This window comes from Coloeus monedula (genome assembly GCF_965178545.1).
Source record: "Coloeus monedula genome assembly, chromosome: 3".
NCBI classification, from domain to species: domain Eukaryota; kingdom Metazoa; phylum Chordata; class Aves; order Passeriformes; family Corvidae; genus Coloeus; species Coloeus monedula.
The window spans coordinates 9312454-9336697 of NC_138783.1; the positions used below are offsets into that span (position 1 = coordinate 9312454).

The 24244-nt window shown below is 39.2% G+C and overlaps 1 protein-coding gene across 1 annotated transcript in view; it reads left to right on the forward strand.

The window, feature by feature from the left end:
- Window positions 1–24244, forward strand: part of ROBO1 (roundabout guidance receptor 1) — a gene marked incomplete at both ends in the record, with an annotated part of 493955 nt that overhangs the window by 385875 nt on the left and 83836 nt on the right. The gene's annotated exons all lie outside the window — the stretch shown is intronic.

Below are 24244 nucleotides of genomic sequence, written 5' to 3' on the forward strand. Positions count from 1 at the left end.
AGCAGTGCTCTTGATACCATGGGTGCTTCCTCACACAGGCAAGAGAGAGCCTGAAGCAACATTGTGATGCAGATTTGCACCTTCTTACAGCTGTAGCAGGATCTTGCCAAGTGGATGAATCTGCATTCAGATGTACCTCTTTACAGCTTTGCAGCAACATCTGTATGATCTTGCTAGTGGCTGGGCAGGGAGGGGAGACTGGGACCTGGAATGGACAACTTGCTAAAGGGCAGATGGGAATGAAATGCTAATTGTGAAACTTGACTTAGAATTATTCCATTTCTGTTCATTTATGTCTTTAAAGGCATTTCTATTTCAGTTTGGCAACATGAATAAAAAACCCCTACAAGAGTACGAAAGCTGAAATAAGGATGAAATTGATGGGTTTTAAGTGACAGGTTTCTTTTCTTTTTTTAATTAAGCATCTATATATAAAATGAGCACCTACCTTCATGTGGCAGCAAAGTTTTGATTGACTCAGTGGCAGTACATTTCCGTAATACAAGTGTGACTTTCCTCTTTCTAAGCCATGAAATTAGCATATCAGGAAACGTCAAACTATACGTCTTGGTGTTCAATACATACGTAATACCAGTAGACCTTTAACAAATGAAAAAGCTTTGGTGGCTCCACTTCTAAAGCATTTCCAATTGTTTTCTTTCTTGTAGGTCTGTTGATCTTTGACTCCTTGCAGTTTTAAGAGTTCTGTAAGTGTCAAAGGCTATTAGAAGCATTTCATATTAATGCTTTCCTTTCTGACAAGAGATTTAAAATAAACATCAAGACAGTACTTTTTCTGAATAAGGAGTGATGCTTGACATCTCTTTTTCTGTTCATATCTATATTTTCTTCAAAAAGATGATATCTTCATGAAGCAACCTTATTTTTAATATTTGAAAGCTTTTTTTCTTCTCTACTCATAGATGACAGTATCATCTATGAGACAGAAAAACTGGACTTTTCAGAATGAGTACTAAGAGTGCCAGAGAAACAGAGCTGGAAGCTCCATTCCTGGCTGAGAGTTTGAAGTAAAAGATGTAGCTAAATAGCAGATAAATAAGATCCAAGTTAAGGCATGACTTCCTCAGGAATGCAATAAAAAGAAGATATTATTTTATCCTGGGTAGAGTTAAGGAAATCAATGTGTTTATGTAGGTGAGATAATAAAAATCAGCCTTTTCATATTTTTGGTCCATTGGTAGGGCAAATAAATGCAATTTGGAGAAAAAATTTTGTATGTCTGTCAGGTTATAAACTAGTGAGTGGAACAAATAGGAAATGAAAGTTAAGGGTGAGGGCAGAGCCATCTGTGAAGGGGATTATAGAAGCAGAGATTTTATTTGAGCACAGCTCTCCCAGCAGTGCTCAGTTTCAGAGACCTGGTGTAGGCTCTTCAGTGCACAAATGTCTACTGGGTGCACCTGATGGATAATCATCACCAAAATATTTTTTCTCTCTACTCTTGAGTGTGTTGTCTATAAATAGTTTTCTCAGTGCATTGGGGCTTATGAAAGCAAATGCTTGATCTGGCTAATCCCTCTCCCAGTATTACAAACGAAGCTGGAACAGTCTTGCCTGTGAAGCAATCACTTACCTTTAGCTTAATTTATTGATTTGAAAAGCAGTTATCATGAGGACAGAGCAGAACTAGTGTGATTCTGTGCTCATCTAGTTAATTTTTCTCCTGGGATTACTGTGGAATGAAGAATCCCTCCTGTAATATCTATCTATCTATCTATATATCTGAAAAGGAGAGCCTCAGCTCAATCCTGTGAATAGCTCTAACTTTTCACTGCAAACATTGTAAAGCTTAAATGTATTTTTCCAATTTCTTATATGATCCATCTGCACTAGGAGAAGCTGTGTGACACTCCTCTTGGAGCTGAGACTTGGTGGAGAAAGAAGGTGCAAGGTCTTGTCTGTGAGCGAGAGAGAAAGGGAGCGCACCGGGGTGGGGAAGTTCCTGGTTCTGTTTCCAGCTGTTCATGGTGTTTACACGTTTGGCAGTGGTGAAATTCGCAGACCCGCCCGTTGCCTGGAGCAAGGATCTAGGCCAGGGCTCCAGGCTTCCAGGCATCCTCACCAGGAACAGCCCTGCTCCCAGCCCCACCAGTCTAGCCATCCTTTTTGCATGGCAGCACAGTGTCATTAGGAGGGAGCCACGTGTGTCACCTTAGTGCCAAAAGCTGTGAGTTTGCATTCCCTGGGGCTGAGGAGGAAGTGCAATCAGTGTAGTTTCTGCTGACTGCTGTAATTCTGGGTTCGGTCTTTCCAAATGTATTTTGTCTGGATGCAGTTGGCTGAGTGTCAGTGGCTGCGAGTGCCATTAGCAATGACTTGCTCAGGCACTTGCAGTAATCACAGTGAATATTGGTTGCTTGTAGGCCTGTGAATTCAGTGTGCCTCCATTCACTTCTCACCCATTTTCCTGTTGTACTCCAGAAGCCTCCCACTACTTTTCAAATGCTGTTTTCAGTGCCTTCCTACCACACACCACACCATGAAATTTTCACCTCGTTCCCTGACCATTTCTTTCATCTCACAACATGTGCTCACATCCGTCCAGCCTGTCTGGCTCTGTCAGCTGATTAGTGATACCTGCTTGTGTGGAGGTAACAATTTGGAAGCTCAGATAAGCAAACCCTCCTGCAGCATGCTGTGAAGTCAAGGCATTCTTCCCTGGGCTTTGCTGTTGCTGGAAATGGCTGGAGTGCTGTGATTTCTGATGGCTGTGGCAGTGTCTGCCTGTGTTAGGTTTGCTCAGAGCCTCCCTCAAGGAGCTGTGTTGCTGCTCTGTCTTCTTTGTGAATCCCAAATACAGGTGCCTCTCTGTAAGATGCTGACTCCAGTAATCTAACCAAGATGGTGGCGCCTTTGAGCGTATCTTTAGGCAAAAACTGGCAATAATTACAGACTCTCAGGAGTGCAAAGTGTTCAAAGAGGATTTTTTGGCTCTGCCATCTAGACAGGGCAACCTCCATGTGCTTTTGGATCTATCAATTTGTCTTATATTTTAGCAGCAATGCCTGCATAATTGACTAAGCCTCAGTGAAATCAAGATGCAGTCAGAGTGCCTGTAATTATCAGTGCTTTCCCAGTGGGAGAAAATATACATATCTTGCTTAAGTTCCAGACCAAGCTGATGTTTGAGCCAGGTTTGGGGGTCAGGATTTCATAGCTGGGTCTGTTCCTGCCCCATGACCACTAGTAGCCCATGCTTCAGAAAGCTTCCTAATTGCTCACATCAAGTCATGGTATAGGTGGTAGAAGAAAAAAGCTATGCATACTGAACATTAAATTTTAATAGGTAAAATCTTTTACATATACATGAAAAAGGATGCTGGTACCTAAGAAAGAAATCCTTTGTAATTGAATACAAAAAGCAAAGCCTTTCCATTGAAACTTCCATGCAGCAGTGTGATTGCAATTTCCCCCTCTTTCGTATTAACTCTTATCTCTCATTTATCCTGAATCATCCTCATTTGATTTTTAAAAGAAAAAGCTTGAGAAGCCATTTATCTTTCCTTGTTCAAGTTTCTTAGCTTTAAAGATCAAAGTTACAAGATGAATAATGCATACAGGTTTTCATTCCTTTTTTGTGTGGCTGTCTTGTGACATCAACAGTTTTGAATGACTTACACTCTTATTTTAGATGAGTTGCAACTTAAATTTCCAATTCCCATCTCCTTTCCTGGCCCTTAAATAGTACATCACAAATGCACAGCATTTGTTGCATCTTACACAATGCTATTTTTGCATGAGTGAGTGATGAAAATGTTTTTACAAAATGTGGAAACAAAGCCTTCTGATATTCTGTCATGACAGGAAAACCTCCTTAACAGTACCATCCACAGGAAGGTGTTTCATGTGTTTGCCCCAGTTTTTCTCTTAATGAATTGTCGAAGAGAACTGTGTTCGTTTTTCTTGGTGGAGACCAGTCATAGCCTCACTGTGCTTTGGCAAGTCTAAAACTACATAGGTGGATCCCAGCATCACCTTGATCATAAGAAGAAAGAAAAAAGGAAGTGGAAGAAATTGCTATGACTGTCAGTTAAAAAGGAAAAGAGAAAGTGTTGTTAGTATTGGAGGGAACAGTGGAAAGAGCTGAAATTAATTCCCTCTTTAGGAAAGGGTCTTTCTTTCCAAAGTTATATTGCAGGGAAGAATTGCAATGGGGAGGTGAATCAATAGAAATGAAACAAAAACTGATTGAATTTGTTGGGGTGTTTTGTGTGGTGTAACAGTCTTAACCCATTACTGCAGCAATGTTCCTGACAGAAACCATACGGTTGCAGTGCCAATACAAATTAATTCAAGATGTTTATCCTTATTTCTTTCTTCTCCATTTCTCTTTGGGTTTTTTTTTCAGCCTCCTCTCTTTTTCATTGATTTATTGATTGCTTAACACCTTCGTTTCCCCGAATTACGTACTTTAGATACACAGCAAAAGAATGCACATTCCTGCAGAAACTGTAATTCTGATGGTAATGTTGTCTCTACTATCGAGATCTGCATGAGAGATCATGGCCTGGGTGCCCAGCACACAAAGCAATGGGGGTGAGGGGAAGGCAGGCAGCAAGGACTTGCAGTTCAGGGTTTTATTTCATTTTAATTGTTTTTCTTTTTTGGGGCAGATTAAAGGGCAAGCAGCAATTTCCTATAGGCCCCAAGAGGGTTAGAAAGAGAAGTGTATTTTTTCTTCTGATTCCCAATATGTATTTGCTGCCCCCCAGCAATTTCCTTTCTTCCAAGTCCTTTTTCTTACTCCCTGGGAGGGTTGGCTTCCCACTCTTACCTCTCTTTTTACTTCAGATGCTGATCCCTGCAATGGTGGCTTACTCAAGGATTAAGAGTAGTTTTTTTGCTGATTTATATTTCTTCTGCTCTTAATATAGTTTCCCCGGGTGACACAGCTGGAGCTGCTGTGAGTTAACTTGGCACCCCAAGAGGGAAAAAAATGTAAAAAATTGTGAAAAATAATTTGGAACCACACAGCTGTCCCAGAGGATACTGAGAATGCCTCTAAACCCTGCTGTTTCTTCCCCTTGGCTTTTCCAAAATGTGACATTGTTGTTCTGTGTTCCCACTTAAAGCTCTGTGTCAAGGTCCCTGTTGCTCCTGCTGAAATCTCTCTGCTCTCCAGATTCCACAAATCTTTCAAAATGTGTCTTCTGGATCACCTCTCCCTTCTTTTCTGTGCCATGTGCTTGTGCTGTCTCCTGCCTTATCATGAGGACACCTTTCCCATTTTTCCCCTCAGTTCTGTGTGCGTGCCTGCCTCTTCCCCTGCCGTGTCTAAACCACTCAGGTTTCCACATCTGCACAACCACTCTCTGTTAAGACAAAGGGTTCTCAGGGAACCTTCTGCTATACTGCTACTTCCCATGTAACTTTTTTTTTTTTATTATCATAGGCATACCCAAGCTCTTTTCAGTCGTGCATTACTCTTTGATTATCATTTGTCACATCGTTTTGTGTGTTGTATGTGGGGTTTTTGTCTGAGCCCTAAAGAGCTTTACTTTCTACAGAGGACTGCGCTTACTTTGGAAGGTTGTAAAAAATCTGATTAATAGCCTGGGCTAACATGAAGTGGAGGAATATCACACAGGCTTTTATTTTTGTATCCATTTTCCTCTTTCGCTTCTTCCATCCGACTTGGAGTCTGACCATCCTCACTTCATTTTTCAGACTCAGCTCCTTGAAACAAAACTTCTCATCTCTAACACATCCACAAGCACTTTCCAGCCGTGACCACAGCTGCCAAGCGCAAGAGCTCGAATTCTACATGTCGGTGTGGATTGGAAACCCTAACCTATTACAAGATTCTCCCCTGGCAGATTGCATTTCAGGTTTGCCATTTGAAGGGGCGTAGCTGTGCAGATGTTGTCAGGCAGATGTGAGCTCTCGGCTCGCTGTGGCTCGCCCGGCAGCCATATGGCAGCGGTTAATGTGGCGCCGAGCCCGGGCTAATGAGCCCTGCTGCGAGACAGGCTCGAGCGCGCCAGCACCGCACGGGGCTAACGCGGCCACACAGCTCCTGTGGCACCGAGGGGAGAGGGGCTTGACGTCTCCATCCACATGCCAAACCAAGGCACACGGTGTGGAAATGCCCGTGTGCATGTTCCCTTCTTCTCTGCAGCTCTTACAGTCAACAGGCCCGAATGCTTCTCTGGGGGATGAGGTGCTTTCTCCATTTGCTGTAAGAAAATGGTGAGCAAAAAGCCCATCGGTCTCAAGTGTTTGGGACATGCTCAATGCCCAGCATTGTTCTAATGTGGTTTAAATGGCTCATTATTAACCCTGAATCTTCTGTGCTGGATAGGGTAAACCATGCATAGGTTGACGCTTGATGTGATTATGTCTTCCCAGCAGACATCTCCGAAGAACAATGTTGGTCTCTGGAATTAGGGGAAAGGGAAGGAGCCTCATGACACAGGGCAAAAGGTGGCCCAACATCAAACATCTGTGGGCTGAGGAGAACACCACGGTCTGTAGGCTTGTGCTGGCTATCACAGGGACTAGATTTTGTATTTAGGACCAAACTGACCTCCTCTGTTCCCAAGGGCATGCCTGGTAGTAGTGCAGTCCACTATGTGAGGTTATCAGATTTATAGAGTGTGCTCACACTAAACAAAAGTACTGGAATTAAAACTCATCATAATTCAGTGTTAGATTAAAAGGCTCCTATGGTCGTTCATTTGCTGGCATTTTAAACCAAGTAACTACTGATCATATTTGACCCTAGAGCTGGAAGAGTATCTGTTCCTTCTGGTTTTTCTCGCAACTTTCAAAAATGTTCTTTTGCATCAGTGATGTCCTTTGCTCCAGCTATATTTCTCTTCTCACCACTTAAGAAGTTCAGCATTAGACATGCATAACTATGGTTTCGCAGTATTGTTTCACCCAGCAGCAGTGAAAAGTACTCCTTTAACCTGAAATAAGTGTCTTTTTCTACGGTCAGCTTTATTTTAGACCGATTCCTACTTTCAATTGTGAAAGCAAAGCAAAGAAGAATGGGGCTCTTTTGCAGATACTCTGTGGACTTAAAAGAATTTGAAAACTTCTCATTGAGTCAAAATTCTCTACGGATTTCTTTTGTCCCTACTCATGAACTGATGACCTAGATAGTAAAAGAAAATAAATGCCTGGAGCAAATAGAGTATGTGTTAGATATCTGAGTTTTGGGACATTCACAGACCTAGATATTAGACTATCAGGATTTTCTTGTTAAAATGGCTTATTGAGAGTTTTGAACCTCTGGGACCATCTGAAATTATAGAAATGGTGTCTGGGAAGCTTCTCCCTAAAAAATAATAAAAAGCCAGGTGGTTGTTATCTCAGACTAGATTACTTGAGCTATCCAGGGTGTGTAGGACTTTATGATTTGGATGGTTAGGAGCAAAGGTGATTTATTATGCTGAGAAAGTAAATTCTTTGTTTTGTTTGGCTGACAGTCTCGTTGTTGGGGGTTTTTTGGATGAATAAGAAAGATGAAAAAAGGATGTGGGAGGGAAATTATTTCTTCATTCATTTTATTCTGCTAATGAAAAAGAAACATTTTTGTTTGGTTAGTTTTTTTAAGCAGTCAGGAGAGGAGCCTTTGCTTATATTACAGACAATAAAGATGAAGACTGGGCTTAGAAAGCTAATTCTTCTCTTCCCCTCCCTTCATCAGCTGCAGGGAAATCTTACATGTAGACTGTGGACATCTTCCTCTAAGTTAAAAATCCCCTGGGAAACACTGTTCTCTCCAGCCCCTTAATGACTGCTGTGCCATCTCTGATTCCTCCTCAGGAGCAAAAACAATGAGTGGCAAAGCAACACTGAAAAAAATAGGCTTTCAGAGGTTTTTAGGAGTCTGACACACCAAACATTAGGACTCACAGTGGAAGTGGGCAACCGGTGTACAGGCAGAAAAAGTGTTCGGAGTAGATTCCACTGCACATGGGACTTAGGATCCCTACAGATCAAATGTGCAGAACAGCACTACGAATTTCCTGCCTTCCAAGGTTCTTTCCTGCAGACTCCTGGACCTGTCAGCCTTTATTTTTACTGTATTGAGGTTTATTTTATACTCTTAGACAGAGAGATTTCCATTGGTAAATCATGAAAGACCTTCTAATAAACAGATATCCTGCAGAAATCAATGTATTATTTGTAGCAAGTCTGTACAGTGAAGTGAAGCAACCCAGCTCCTCACTGTGTTCACTCTTTTCCAAACACTGAAACCCTCTCCATTTTGGGGGATGGGAGAGAGAAAAAAAAAAAAAAGGTACGTTTTTTTTCTTGACAGTCTCTAGTGGACCTTATAAGTTTGATTGTACTTGGCATTTTTGATATTCCTAGTTGCTTGCACACCACAGCAGCCACATGTTGTCACTTAAAATCTAAATATCGGATAACTGCTAACTGAGACTTTATTGTGTATCATGCTTATTTTAGGAATTACTTTTGTAAAGTAAAAATGACACTAACTCTAAAAGCATGTTTAATAAAGCCTCAACAATCTGTGTGCTGAGTTTGCACATATTATGTTCTCATAATCAAAAGAAAAATGTAGAATAAAAATAATAGAGAAGAACAGTGCCCGTTTTTGGAGCCTTGAACAGCTGTAAGTGATTAGAGCTTCTTGTTTGGTTTGCTTTGATTTTTTGGTCTACTTTTTGAAAGTTCTGTCAACTTCACTTTTGCTTATTTCACTTTGTTTGGATAGTTTTGCCTTACTGAGTTTCCTGTGATGCTTCTGGTTATATGAAAAGTCTAGTCCAAATCACAGCACTTCAAAAATAATAATTTTTCAGTTCTTGGGTTTCCTCAACCCAACAGAGTACTTCTCTCTCTCCAGGTAATAATATACTCACAATTACTTACTGCCAAGTTCAGATATTCACCACATGCAGTAGTGGGGGATTCACACACATATTGCAGGGTGTTATTCCAGACTCCTGTGTAATATTATGCAGGGCCAAGTCTGCCTGCTTGAGGTTGTCCTCCTTAAAAGGGAAAGGGGAAAAAAAAAGCTGCTTTTTCTCTTTATCTAGCTATAGGATAATTCTTGCTAATACTCATGTTGTACTGAGCAATTAATTGATTTTTTTTTTCCTTCTGAAAAATCATTATCTAACAAGAATCTATTTGGCACATGGAGATTGTTGAAGATTGTTGCTTTGTTTAACATGGAAGTGTGGGTGGTTAGTTAAACTTGGATATATTTATACTCATCTTGATTTTTTCTGACTCAGCAGCTTTGCTTTTGCCTCTGCTGCTGTTGTCAATTGTCTGCTTGCCTCTGCTCAGCCTCCTGGTTCTGGCTGCACAGGGGAGAATAAATAACACAGAGAGAAGAAGGCCAAAAGTAAATAAGTTTAAGAGTAAATAAACCCCACAAATTTGGCAGGGGAAGAAATAATGCTGTTAAAAAAGTAAAGCATGAGCAAGTGAAAAGCTTTCCTGGTGTATATCTCAAAATATTTCTACTGCTACATGGAATATATTGAATTTTGAAACTAGCCATAGAGATAACTATGCTTAAGTAATTTGCCTTCCCTCACAAAATAAGAAATTTGGTTCCTTGAACAAAAGGATGATAATCAAGATCTCTTAACTGTAAGTTTGGGGGAGTTTTGCATCACTGTTTTCCAGAGTGTCTATGCCATTCAGAATGTCAAGTTTTTGAAAGTGAAAGATGTTGACATGATGGTTTGGGGTTCGCTCCAGCATGCCTCACATTTCAAACTCTGCACATCTTGCTCTCCCCATTCATATGAAATCATTTGTCTCTTAGGACTTCTTTGAACTCTGGCGTTCAGTTTGAGCATTTCTCTTGGAGTAAGACCTAATGAAAATCAAGAAGGAAAAAAAAAAAAATTGCTCGTTCAGGGTAAAGTGTTACCACAGAAGCTGCAGGTACCTGATTGAAGCAATTTCATGGTGCATAGCAGGTATTCCAGAAATGAGTGTTTGTGCTCTCTGGCAGACCTGTACACTGAATAGAATCACAGAAGACCTGTTTTTGCCATGAGACTATACAGTCATTGCAACAAGATTTCTAGCAGTGCGCTGCAGAACGTTTTCCTACGGAGAAAATTATTGTGCAGTAAATGAAAGATTGCCTGGAGGTAGAGAGTCTGCAAGCTAAGCAGAGCAGATTGCTGGGCTGCTGCAATCTTCCTGTGTGATTTGGACAAACCTTGAAGTTGTTCAGTTCTTCTTATTCAGCATTTCATGAGTTGTGGACCTGAATTATTTCATACATGTAAAGCAGCCTGACACTTGCAACAAAGCTGTGTTGTGCCACCTTGCAAAGTGTTTTTGCATCCTAAATCATAAATAGGCTCTCTAGACACAACAGTAGCATCGTATCCTCACTTTCATATTCAGGCCATGCTCCACTCCAGGTGTTTGTGATTGTGTAATACTTGCAGGATCTAGCCCAGCTACAAATACTTGGAGGTCTTCTGTGATCATAAAGAAAACATCTCTATCATTCAAGCTATATGCTGAGGTGTTGGAGTGGTTTTGAGATTATTGTCCCTTGTATTCAAGGATCTCAAGGGTTTGTAATAATTTAGGAATGTCTACAGAGCAGGTACTTTGCATGATTGTAACTCCTGGGAAATTTGCATGGTTAGCATATTTCACTGAAATACTCTTTGCACACATCCTGAACTCTCAGGGTGGAATTCTAGCATTACTGAAATCAGTGGGAGTTTTACCACTGTCTTTCCTGAGACTAATACTTTCCAAGAAAATACACAGTATAATTTATAGTGAGAGAGAAGCCTCTTTTTGAAGTGCTAAAGGAATCTACGTTCTTCTCTTTTTTGTTGCTAATGTTGTTACTGCTTCACTTGTTTTTATTGACTTGTTTGTCGTTAAAGGACTTTACTTAAGGCATTCCAGCTGGAGTTTTGTGGACATACTCCATATTGATTCTCAATTTTTGTTCTAGTGAGACTGTCTGCTGAGAAAATTCCCATGTCTTGCTAGTATCTTTTGCATTGTCATTCTTGAATATTAGAAATTACGCAACTGGCGGTGACTATTGTTACTCTGCTTTTGCCATGGATAATCCAAGGCTTTGGTGTTGTAAGAGGTCATCTGTTCTATCTGTTATTCTTGAAATTGATAAAGGTAGGTAGTTGTAATGGGTTTTTCAGCAGGAGGTGAAATTTTAAATTTAGCAATCTGAACCTTTTTAAGTAGGATATGGGGAAATAACTTCTAAAATAGGCAAAATTAAGAGTAGCTGGAGCAACCAGAATAAATTAAATGGCAAGCCTGCTCTAATAATTATTTTCAATTCAAAAAGAGGCGTAATCTTTATAACTCTTCTCTTTTAGGATCTCATGTGGTAGCGAGCTGTGTTCTCCCTACTTTAACCATCTCAACAAAGACCATTTTTTCTACTGCTGTGAATAGCAAGTTCAAGAAAAAGGCAGTTCTTGCTCTTTGTAGCATGTACGTTTCTCAGACTGCAGTGTCAGTTTTACTGTGCTGCCCTGTCAATGAGTCTCAAATTCACCTTGAAGGATCCCCCCCAGGGATGCCAGCTGAACCTTTGACCCTTCTCTTCTGACTGTCACCAAGGTTAACACATCATTACAGCTTGTGATGTTAGGGATACCTGTGCATTTGGAGCCTTTATCAACCTACACTCTTTCACACAACTTAAACACCAATCTCAGTCCCTCATTGCTTTCTCATAGGAATATGTCTTGTTGATTTTTGAGAGAGAATTGTATTTCTTCCTAATTTTGTGTTAAAATAGATGTGAAATTTTAAAACTTGCAGCTTTACGTCTGCTTTTCCTTAATTATCAAAACAGCAACCGTATGACTACAAATAAAAATAAAAAGGTGAAGAAGCATTTTCTATTTAAATTTGAAAATGGGCATGTTCATACCTACTGCACAGTGCAAAAAAGTGTGTGGTGCCAGACAAAATGACAGCATTAAGTATTGGTTCTGTGGAATAAGTTCTAGTTACTGACAGGTTAAGGACCCTTTATTTGGAATTTTCTTACCAAGGTATCACACTGGGTAATAAACTGATTTTAATTAAAACAGGATTGGTTTTCCTAATCCAGAAAATGGTATCAACAAATACTTGTCTGTGGCACTGATAACTAGCCAAGGGAGCTCTTTCATAAGAGAAGCCTGTTGACACAGATTTTCCAAGTTGTATTACAATACTGTTTTAATATATTCTATGCTAACAGTTGGACTCACTGATCTTGAAGATCTTTTCCAACCTTAACAATTCTATGATTCTTAATGTGCTCATGTGCTCTTAGCAGAGTTCATTTTTTTTTTTTTCTGAGATTGTCCTCTGATAAAACACGTAGGCCGTTTGATTGGCCAGACCTACTTCTGGATGCTGTTAATGGCCATCAGTTTTGTGTTCATGAAACAATGAAACCAAGAGACGCCAAAATCAATTAATTCTCTCTCTGAGCATTGTTTCAAAGGACTTCCACGAATTCTCATTGGAGAATTGATAGTACTAGTGTTGACAAGTTTTATAAGGTAAAGATGATGTATTTATTCAGGTGCTGTGGAAAATGCAAAGGGATTTTTTGTTTCTGCTCATAGAGGAGATTACTCTTAACCCCAAGCAGCCCACAGTCTAATAGTTTTTGCCTTTGTATTCTTTGCATCTTACTTGCTACAGAATGCAGTCTTGAAAATAAGTCTACAAACATTGTACCTAGGTACCAGTCTGCAGCATTCAAATGATTTACAAAGTTATCTCTGTCCACTTTACATTCAGCTGGGAGAGCTGAGATGATACTGGGACAGGGTTGTATCCTATTCTGTCCTCTCTATTAACACTTTGAACCCAGTCTTTTAGGTAAAAAGCCTTAAAAAAACACTCCTTTCAATTAGATTTATGTAATTTTCCTTCTCTTAGACTTGTCTGAAAACTTTGAATAGTGTAACGATTATGCTAACTCCAGTTAGGTGTGATCCAAAGGTTTTTCCCTTGGGAAGTGTTGGAAGAGTAGTTGACAGTTCCACGAAAGAGATTTCTGAAAAGGCAAAGTATTGTTTTTTCAGCCACATGATTGTACAGAAAAAGAAACACTTGAAGCCACTCTGATATCTGTGTGCCTACCTGACTAACTTAGTATATGAAATTCCTTTCCAGTGGAATCCTGTGTGTATACCTTCTTTCTTCCAAGTCCACACTTAATGAGCTTCTGTTCTTTTGCTCCTCAAGGAAGTGTGCATCTCATTAAATCCCTCTTTCTGCTTTGGTTTTTGCCTCCTCTCATGCCTCAGGGACAGAGTTGCTGCTTGGGCTGCAAGTATGTCAGGCCCAGTCCTCTGCCTCAAGGTGAATTTCTTTTAAGCATTTGTTGAAAAGTTCATAAACTAATCATAAACTAAAGGATCATAAAGTAATACCTTTGTGGTAAATTTCCAGGCAATCCCACTATGAAATTAGTTTGCACAGTGAGCCAAGATCCAAATCTAACACATTATTAAAGGCTCTAAATACAGCAAATATTTTAATATTCCATGCATAGAATGGCCTGCATATCAGATTGTTCTTGGCATGCATGTTTGAAAGTGCCAGTAATAATATCTGTAATACAGCATTTATGCATTAGTTCTGCCAGATCTCAAACAAAATTTTGAATCTGGTAGGATTGTCCAGAATTCCTGTTTTCAGAAACTTTAAGAATATTTAAGCATTCTTCTGAAATACAGTAAAAATATTCATGATATATGCTACTAAACATTGTTTGCCAAACTTTAGATCTGGGAAAACATGCAGTATTTCATTGCAATCCACTGAAAGTGAATCTCATCAAAGGACAAAACTATTTAAGATTTTATGGCACTTTGGTCAAATGTGCAATAACACATGGAACTACTTGAAAGGAGAAGAGAATCATCAGAACACTTCTTTTACCCTCTTCATCAAATGTTCTCTGAAATTATTACTTTTCTGGTTATGATTAACTTCCATTTTCAGTAGAACTTGGCTTTCTTTTGTCTTCCAAAGTCATCAGTATGGCTGTCTTAGAATAAGTCTGATTGAAACACATGAAGGATAGTCACTAATAGTGCAATGCAATATACTATGCCTACTTGATTATTTCTTAGATTAGCTGAATATTTCTTAGATCAGATCTTTTCCTTTTAATTCTGAATGTTTATTCAAAGTTGAAAACCATATTGTGAGTCTTCCATTAAAAATTAATTGGCAAGAGTAGCAAATATCAATTATTTATCTTTTCTAGATATAAATAAATGAAAACAGTGGATCTGTATCCTCTAAGATAAACAAGGGTGATCTTTATTGTCAACAAACTTTTCTCTAAGCTTATACCTTGGTGCAGACATCAGGGTATTGATGTGACATACTGTAATTGCAATAGGGGTCGATCCTGTTAGTACTTGTGTTGGAAAAGAAGACAAGAAGACTAAGGAAGTTTATTGATAAGGTCTTTGTTTGCATGGATGTTATCAAGACAGTCCTTTAGAAACTGTCTTCCTTGCCTGTTCACATGGGTCAACTTTCCCTGGCACTCTTTAGTGTGGTTTTTTGCATCATTTTTCTTACAACACAAAGAAATGCTGCTCTAAAATATTTTCCCTGTAAATATTTGTACATATTTGGGACACTGATTGGAGTCAGAGAGTGTCTCAGGAGTGGTGAGTTCAGACTTTCTGCGGAGGGCAGCTCCCAGTTGTCCCATTTGTAAATGGTCTCCATGGGTCACAGTGGCACTCAGTGCATTGCGTGCCAAGGGCTACAGGCAGCATGTTTTTGGTGATCAACATTCAGGACCAGGTTTGGAAAGTGGAATTGCAAATTCAACTACCTGGATATATCAGTGTTTCCATCTGACAGGCAGAAATGCTGTCTACCCCACACCTTCTGCAGCAGCCATGGACTCCTAAATTTTGCCATCTTCTTTTGAAAAATTCAGCCAGAATGTGATGTAGATGAGTCTTTTAAGTGCAAAGTATAACTTTTTTTTTTTTTTTTTTTCCTGTTTGTCATGCTAAGTAGCTGGTAAAGAAGCAGTAATGTCTTTAAAAGTTAAGTGTTTACTTCAGTCTCAATATTTGTGTTTGTATGTTTTGGAAGCATAGTGTGGGCTCTTTCTGTGTTTTGGGGGGAAGAAAGTATACTGTGGGAGTGCATATTGCAGTTTTTAACTTCCTGTCACCGTCATAAAAAAGGTAATTTGTCCCAAGTGAACTGAAATCTGATCAAGTAACACTTTTAGTTTTCTGTAAAGATTGCTTCTTATTCGTGATGTTCTTTTTACGCTGCTCACACAGAAGACATCAAAGCTTCTCATTTATGTTAGGATAGTACTAATTCTAAAAAACGCACGCACACAGACACAAGATAAAACAGGAAAATAAAGTTCAGAGTAATTTAAATTTCTCCGCCATTTTTACAAGCCTGTTCCAATAATAGCAAACATCAGCAAAGAGGAGACTGATTTCCATACAGAACCTGGCTGGCTACATTGTAGTTCACTTTACTTTGCAAATACAAATGTGAAAAGTCAAGCAGCTAGTATTTTCAGTGTCCAGAATACTTTCTCCCCCCCTTCCAGCCACATTTCTGTCTCAGCCTTTTCCATTGGTGCAGTTTACAATACCCTTTTAACAACAACAAGAACTGTGCCAGGAGTTTAAACCCACTGTGGCATCTGAGAAGAATAGCCAGGAACTGCTGCAAAGGAAGCAATTATCCCAGCAGGGCTCCAAAGCCCCCCTGAATAGCTCGGGCAGCCCCCAGCCGCGAGCAGACAAGGCAAGGCGAGAGGCTTTGCTTTTCAGGCTTCAGTCTCTTCATTCTCGGCTTTTTCATAGGGTAACCACTTCCATTTATACACTGAGCAGTACGGGTTTGCAGCTCCAAAGGCAAGGGCTGAGTGAGAAGAGCCTGACTGGATGGCAGCCTGTTTCTGCTGCCACTGGAGTGTGTTCCTCAGTGTCCAGCCCGGCAGCAGCCCACGAACAGCAGCGCTCACGGGGTATCACAGTCGAAGGACAGCAGCGGGAAGCACGCGAGCATCAGGGAGCGCTGCTCCCAGTGCAGATAGAGAATGGGAACAGTGTGTGCTTTGTTCTGCTTGACTGCAACCTGTGCTGCCTTATTTTATGAGTCAGAGAAACTCCGAGTAGCTCCTGGCTTCGCTGTGTGTTGCTGAAGATCAGCCTGTGTTGTAAAGTCTGTGGCAACAGAGGGCTGAATGTTTGTGAACAGACCAAGAGCGGCAGGTCATTCCCTGCCTGTGGAGTCTCTCTGGAGGATCTGAAGTTGAGCATAAAAATAATGGTTCTGGGCTGCTCTGTGAGCTGGGGAAATTGGGGGATTTGCTCTTTGCCTCTCTGTGCATACATTCTCCTCCTTGTTCTTTGTAAGTTTAAATTTTAGCATCTTCCAAGCAGAGAGGCCTTTCTGTATCGCTAATGTCTAGCCCAGGGGTTTTTCAGTGCTCCTTCAATAGTAATGAAAGTTACACTCAAGATTTGCTTGTGGTTGCCTATGACTGCAGCTTTTCACCTCAGTCCTGTAACACGAGGCTTGTGTGCAGACCACAAAAAACACAAGGAAATCTGTGATTTATGATTTGCATGTGCTGCAGTCACGAGAGCTGTAGTGAACAGTGATGGAAGAGTGAAATGTGGCAGATTAATATATGACTTTTGTGTTTAACTGTTCATGAAAAATCAGCATTGTGGTGCATATGCTCCTCTTTTTGACAGTGCTCCACAAATGATGGGAAAGGTTTAATGTTTTCACAACTTTGTGTGTCCAGCATTTACTATAAAAGAGTTCTACTAAGCTTAGGCTCAGTCAGAGATAAATGCAATAGAAACTTAACGTGGGTTAACCACGTTATCTAATATGCTCCTTTTGAAGTGTGGTCTCATTTCCATGGCATGTCATCTTGGTCAAAAGACAGAGAATCAGTAGGTTTTTAGTTACGTTAGAAAACATTTTATATTTTTTTCAAGGTTAGTTTTGCAAAATACTTGTTTATTTGTAGTGTTTAGTTGGCAGGGCCAAAACTTCTTTGGAAGTTAACTTGATTATAAAGTTTTGAATGAAAATATTTTGAATGAGAAGTCAAGTCTGTCTCAAAATTTAAAACTGTTAAAATACAAACTTGGACATGTATGAAAGAATCCACTGCATTTTAGTCACCTGTGACTAATTTTATTTGCTTAGTTTGGTTCTCAGTTCATGTTCTCTGCCATAAAGAGCTCAGGTTTAGCCCCAGAGGAACTCAGAAAATCCTTCTTCCCTTGGGAAGCTGCTGTGCCAGCTCCAGGGAGGAAAGCTTTCACAGGCAATTTAGTGCAGGAAGTGCAGCGGTCACGGGAAGGATCCGGGAGCCTGAGATTTGCATCCCTTGAGTGAGGAGCCAGCAGTGGGCAGCCAGGCTGAGAGGGGATGTGCCTTCTCTTCGAGACAAGTGGGAGTCTGAGCCAAAGCTGCTGCATCTCAGAAGGTCACTGAGTGAATGAAGCCACAGCTGAAAATAATGACCTGCTGCACAGACCAGCCAGGAAAAAAATGTGAATAATTCATTTCTATTCCCTCCTCTCAAACTGTGAGGATGTTGTTGTTGCTTCACAATTGTAAGTCTAGGAGAACCTTGGTTTTGCATCTCGAAGGACTTTCATTTTCTTGTGGGATCTCACGGTTAAAGAAGACCTATGAACTTCTGCTTCAAATCTCTTGATAACTTGAGTCCTGTCAGAAAAGTTCCCTTCAGAAAACCCTGCATAAGGACCCTGAAAAATCCCGTATTTTAGCACAGTGGCTATGAGAGATCTCTGAGAAATGTCTTTCATCAGATTACAAGTCTTGGTGAAGTTTCACCTACCCGTCCTTCTAAAGTTTGAAATTGAAAGTTAGGGTTCTGCTGTTGAAGACTCATGCTCTGCACAGCTGCTCTTTTCTTAGGGGAAAGTAGGAAATTTCCTATTGATGAAATTTCCTATTGATGAAACCCCACGATATACAGTTGTCTTAAATCCATCCATGTTTTCACCCTGCCAACATTAGCTCCAGACTCAGAAAAGTAAGACAATATTGTCAATATCTGCAATGACAGTTAGGAAATGAAATCCCCTTGGAATCAGCAGCAGAATCTGGACCCCTTTGGAAAGTCATGGTGGTTGTACTCTCCTCACTCCACCCCTGGATTTAGGGTTTAGGTGTGATCTGCCACATGCAGAGTCAGGTCTGGTCATGTAGGTGGGCCCTTGGCTTCATCCTTGGTGACTTTAACACAGCCCCTCAGAGTGACCTTAGTCTGTCTTTTACAGTGTGGGTGCTCTCAGTGGGAAACAGGCTGCTAAATTCCCCTGGAGATTTGGGTTATGTAGTTTTCTTTTATGGTTACCAGGTAGGATTTTTAAATATGTTTTTAAATTTGTGGATTGTTAGTATTATTATTATGTTAGTCTTATTCCTTATTGCATTTGTGATTCTTTAGGTAACGTAATTAAAAACGGAGAGATTTTGTATGGCAAATTAACCCTGGCTAGTCTGAGATTTTATCCTTGGAAGTGTGTAAATAGCACAGTAGTGGGGATGCTTAAAAGAAAATTCATGTGTAACTGATACTTCAAATCATCTGACTTGCTTAAGGGGAGAGAAATGAAGACATACCAGACATGGAGTTCAGTTCAAGTTCACTTTTATTTCTGATTTCAATCACTGATTGTAGTGAAAGCTACATATGCACCAGTGCATCCAGGGGAGATTTATGCATGGGGTTAAATTTACAGTTTTACAGAAATTTCACAGCTGTCATTGTAAACACATCATTCCCATGCTGGGCCTTTGGATGTTGCCGAAAGATTGCTAGTTCCAGATATAATTTAAGTGACCCATAGAATGTTCCTATGTGTTGACCATTAGTTGAGTTTAGTGTGTTTTCTGTACTTAGTAAATAATGATGTAAAAAACACTTTATGAAGCCTTTGCTTCTTTTTTGTCTTTTTTTTGTGATCCTTGTAGAACAGATCTAAGACCATGAAGATAGTTGTAACATGCTTTTGTCGTAAGATTTTAATCTTGGTTTCTAATAAGAAAGGAAGTATTGCATAGAAAATGTTTTGTACTGTAGCTGTGAAAGCATTTCAGGGAAGTATTTTACTGGTTCAAATATTGTCATATAAACATAGCTGTCTGTTCAGAAATGAGTTCTGACTAATGTGAGCCAATACGGATTACTAGGAATTAAATCTTCCTTTGTGATTAACAAAAGCCAAAATGTTTGTAGAAAGTTAATTTGGAATTGTTACAGTTTTAAACTTCTGAAAATTGCATATGCTGAGGCATGGATTTTTCTTTTCTGAATTTCATTTATGACATTCTGCATGTATCTTGGCCATTTCTACAGTTTCAATGGGTGAAGTATCAAATACATATGGTAATTCTGATATTTGGTGACTTGTGATTAATGCCAAGGGCTGAATAACTCTCAGCTGCCTCTGAATTCACCAAGCAATTCAGGACACAGATAACCCTTATGCCTTTGTAGATATCCATCTTCTTGTAGTTACAGCCATTAATAATGAGGCCAGAAAAGTGAGAAAAGGAGTCTTATGAGCGGACTTGAATCTGATTCTGCCTCTGATATATCCTAGCTGGATTGGCAGGGGTGCCAGAGGCAGCAGCTTGAATCTATTGTCATTTTATCTCCCTTAAGTACTTTCTTTTTACGTAAAGCCACCTTCCTATGCATTTTGCACCTTCCTTTAGGCTACCTTCAGGCCTGTCTGTATTGCAAAGCTGTTTTGTTGGTCTGTATGGTAGGGGGGAACAATTGACTTGCACTTTGTCATGACAGATTTACAGCACAGGAAGACCACTTGAAAGAATGTTTCAGACTACTTTCAAATAGAATTTTTCATGTGTTTGATCTGGAGGAGGCAGCATGTACCTTCCTGGGGTCCCAGAGAATGGAACAGAAAGCAGGACAGACTCCTCTGTCTGAACTTTGAAGTTAAACAAGAACAAACTTTAATCATTGTCGAAGACCTGCTCCAAACACATTTTGATGTCTAGTGTCTGATATTTAAGCATGCTATAATAGGTAGGGAAGAATACATGGGACTCACAAGGCTTGGAACAAGATATGAATTTTTAAATAGAAATTTGAGATAGATAGTCATTTGTACTCTTTTTTTTGTTCAACTTTGTTCAAACTGCAAAGCTGCCTTCTATTGCTGACGTTCCATGCCTCAGAGCCTCTGTCGCAGTGGTGAGTTGTCATATGGATATTTTGGGATGCTAGACCAGACAGAGGGAAATGAACAAACTCTCTTGTTTCTTAACTAAGAAATAAAAGCTCCAGTTTACTTGGATATACCACTAGTGACACTATTAATTACAATTGCCTGAACTCACCTCGTGCTTCGACTGTTATATTGTTATTTGTAATTAAATGGTACACTTTTAAAGCAGCAGGTTAATATCACATGCCCACCCACTTTCAATTTAAAGAAAATGAGTTGTTGTGTGTGCTGTACTCTAGAAGACTGAAATATATGAAATTTGTGATATCACATATGCAGAAACCCTGGCTGTACAACCAAAAGTCAGTATTTCATTCTGCAGTCTAAATTTGATTTTCCTATGAATTTGTTTGCTTTAGAATTATTTTGCAACAGAGCAGATTTCATTTATTAAATAGAATTAAACTAGGAACTGAAAGAAAGTTAAAAAAAATGTCATTCACATTTATATTTGGACTTCCCAAGCATTTCTCTTATGGCTTCATTCTGTCTCATATTTCATACCACATTTCTGTGAAAAGCAAATGAATCACCCACATATATAAAAATATTTCATAACACAGACAGATGGGCATGGATTTATACATACAGAAATTTACACACATATACACAACGCACATAGGTATATAAAATATGGTCTTAGAATAAGAATATATGTGTGTACAGCCATACTGAATTCTTGGTGGTATGTTGTAGAACCCTTGGGTAAGTTTTTATGGATTTGATTTATTGGCTGAGTTGATTCATGATTTGTATATGATTTTTTGCTGCTGGGTGGCCATAATTTACAATTCTGGACCTAGTTAACTCTGTGGGTGCCTAGAGTTTTCTGTATGAACATCTCCAACTATTGTTTAAGGAAATAAATGAAGTGGACTTGCTTGAATGAACAATTTACTGATGAGGAGCAAAATATGGTCAGGCAGGCAGGTCATAGAAAACAGCTTTCAATAAGTCTTTGTAAGTCACCATACCATCATATATTTTGTTTGCATACATACAATAATCCATACATGTTACAGGCAGCTGAAGATCATCTGTGAAATGCTGATCACAATCTTTTTCTCTTATTAGAATTCAGTGCTATTCTTGTATTATCCTACTTGCAAAGCCCTGATAGATTTGCTGGTAGGCACAGAACAAAATCCTGAAGAGGCATGAAAAGTCAAAAAGTGCCTTGTCTTCATTTTGGTGTAAATGAAACATGACACTTAGTTTCAGAATTAGACTTTAAGCTCTGGCAGTTAGCAAAGCCGTTCTTTTCCCACGACACAACCATATCTACTAGAGTGGTGGAACAAAACTGTTTTCTGTATCTTGCTTACTAGGAAGAAAGGACTTCTCTTGGTATTCAGCATGGTCACAACTCTTCAAGAGGTTTGGGGTGTAATGGTACACTGCCTGTCACTTTTGCAAACCATTATATCATTTGCTGCTATAAAGTCCAGCTGGTGTATTCTGGAGCAGGGGCAAAAATGTGAGAAGAGCCAGAGCACTCAAATTAAAATGCTTTCATTAACTGTTAAGTATACACAGACTATGAATAGTTCTAATTTGCAAGATTTTATATATTGTCTCCAAAGGTGATTTGACTGCTTACATCTCTAAATACTGGATGTGAACTGGACTTACTGGGTATGAACTTAGTAAGACAAATTCAGCAGAGTTTCTTTATGTGTTCCTACCAAATTTCACATGGAAGTCTTTCATTGTGTACTTTTTTTACTTAAAGCCATTGGTCTACAGTCCATAGGTATTTCTGGGATTGCCTCTTGAGAAGAAATATTGCACATAGACAGCATAAGTTTTTCACAGCTGCATAGTTTTCATTTGCAGTTTTCATTTGCAATGTCATGTTAATAAACTGAAGGTACTGACGAGTCTTATTGAAATGGTGAGTACCTAATTGTTTAAAATGCAATGAAGAATTTTGGTAGTTACCCACCTGGGGATGTTCACTTCCTTGTAGCCATCTGTGACTGCTCCAGTTGCAGACACATGTAATTCCATATCTAGTGGTAGCACATTTTCTTGTAGCTGTGTAATTCATCAGAATTCCACATGGAATAGCCATCATTGTAGCTAAAGTTCTAAACCCTTCTCATGTTTTAAGAAAGCCAACCAAGCAAACAAAAGAAACCCCTTTGTAAATGCATTCAGAATTCTATCTTGTACGCACAGCTTCCTTCAGCATGCATGTCACATCTTAGGAAGTCTGCCTCAACATCCATGAGGGAATGTTTCCTCTGTGTCTCCTTTATCTAAATCTCAAATAACTTGCAAGAAAAGCAGCTTTCAATGACTTTTTAGTTTTTCTATGTTTCTGCTTTAATGCTTCTCTCCATCTATGCTGTGAACAGAGTCTTGTAGCGATTCCTGCAAGAAATTCCTAGGATTGTTCTTGCTTAAGGTTACAATTTGTGCAAGATATGCAGTTGTGTTGTATTGTGGTGGATTTGAATGGGATTTTCTAAAGTGATAAAATAACAGAGGAGCACAAATGCTACTGGATGTCTTTAGGATTTAGGCTCTGAAGACATGCACAAACATCACTGATTTCAGTTTACATGGGTTTTTAAGTTGGCAAATTCTTGTGATACATAAATACATTTCTTTGTTATAGCTAGTGTGGTCAGTATTTATGCACACAAAATGTATATATTTCTGCATATGTATCTGGATATACAACAATCCCAAAATGCAAGTGGAAGTCATTCAAAAATTGTGGGATTTTTAAATCCTTTGCATGCATTATTTGGAAAATAAATTGTTTTATGTGATTTAGGGAGATGTAAAACAGCAATATAGATAGACTTCTAGTTATATTTTGCATTCCCTTTTCCTGCTTACCAGTTCAGGCAGTCAGCAATCTTAAAATGCACATAGATTCTTGAAAAATGGGTGTTTGCAGGTCACCTTTATTTTTTCATTCCTCATGCCTCAAATCTCCATTGAAATTTCAGCATTATCAGCTTTCTGAATGATAAAGGACATATCTCTTGTGCTCTCAAGCAATGAGTGCCAAAGGCAACAGAATGAAATTTGTATGCAACACTATCTGTGTTCCACGTGTGTGTCCATTTATCTCAATAACTGACTGTCATCTTTGTGCCTGTACATCCTACAATGACAATCAGAGCCCAACGCTGCTCAAGATGTCAAATTTCCAGGGATAGATTTCTAGCTGCAGGCAACTCAAGCTAAATACCTCATATTGAGAACACTCTCCTCCTTGTCACTGACCACATTAGACCCTTTCCTGTAGCTTCATATGTGGCTTTTATTTATTGTCCACTTCCACTCCTGCCTTGAACAGCAGTGGTTTTCATAAGTGATTTGGCCCATAAGCATATGTGCACTTCAAAATGTAGTTTATGTAATTAAGAAACTTTGTATGTCAAAGTAAACATGGTACTTACTCAGCTGCCTCCACAAATTTTGCTGCATTTGGTGAACTGAAACTTGTTTGACCATTTGGTCAATAAAACAGGAGAATAAATCCTTTTAAAGGAAGATCAGATACTTTCATAAGCATTTAATGTATATTTTTATATAACATAATAAGATTCAGAATCACAAAGGTAAGTGTGTTTTGTGATTTGGGGATCATTGGAATTCCATTATCTCCCAAAAGCTGAATTCAAAATTAAGAGCAGAATGGTATTCATTTCCCTGTAAGAATTTAATTGCTTCTGCTCATCTGCTTATCAGCCTTTAAAGTTACTTATTTAAAGGTGAGAAGAACTAAAGAATAAATAATTTCCTTCACTTCCTTTTGAAATGAAAACCAAAACAAACACAAAATGCGTGAATAATATTGAGCACGACAGCAACAGGATAGTGTGCACATATTTCTTGTCAAGAAAAAGTAACTGCAGCACTTGACGTGAAAATGAGATTTATGTCTCGTGCTAATTTTACTCTCCACCTGATTGTATCAGTACATG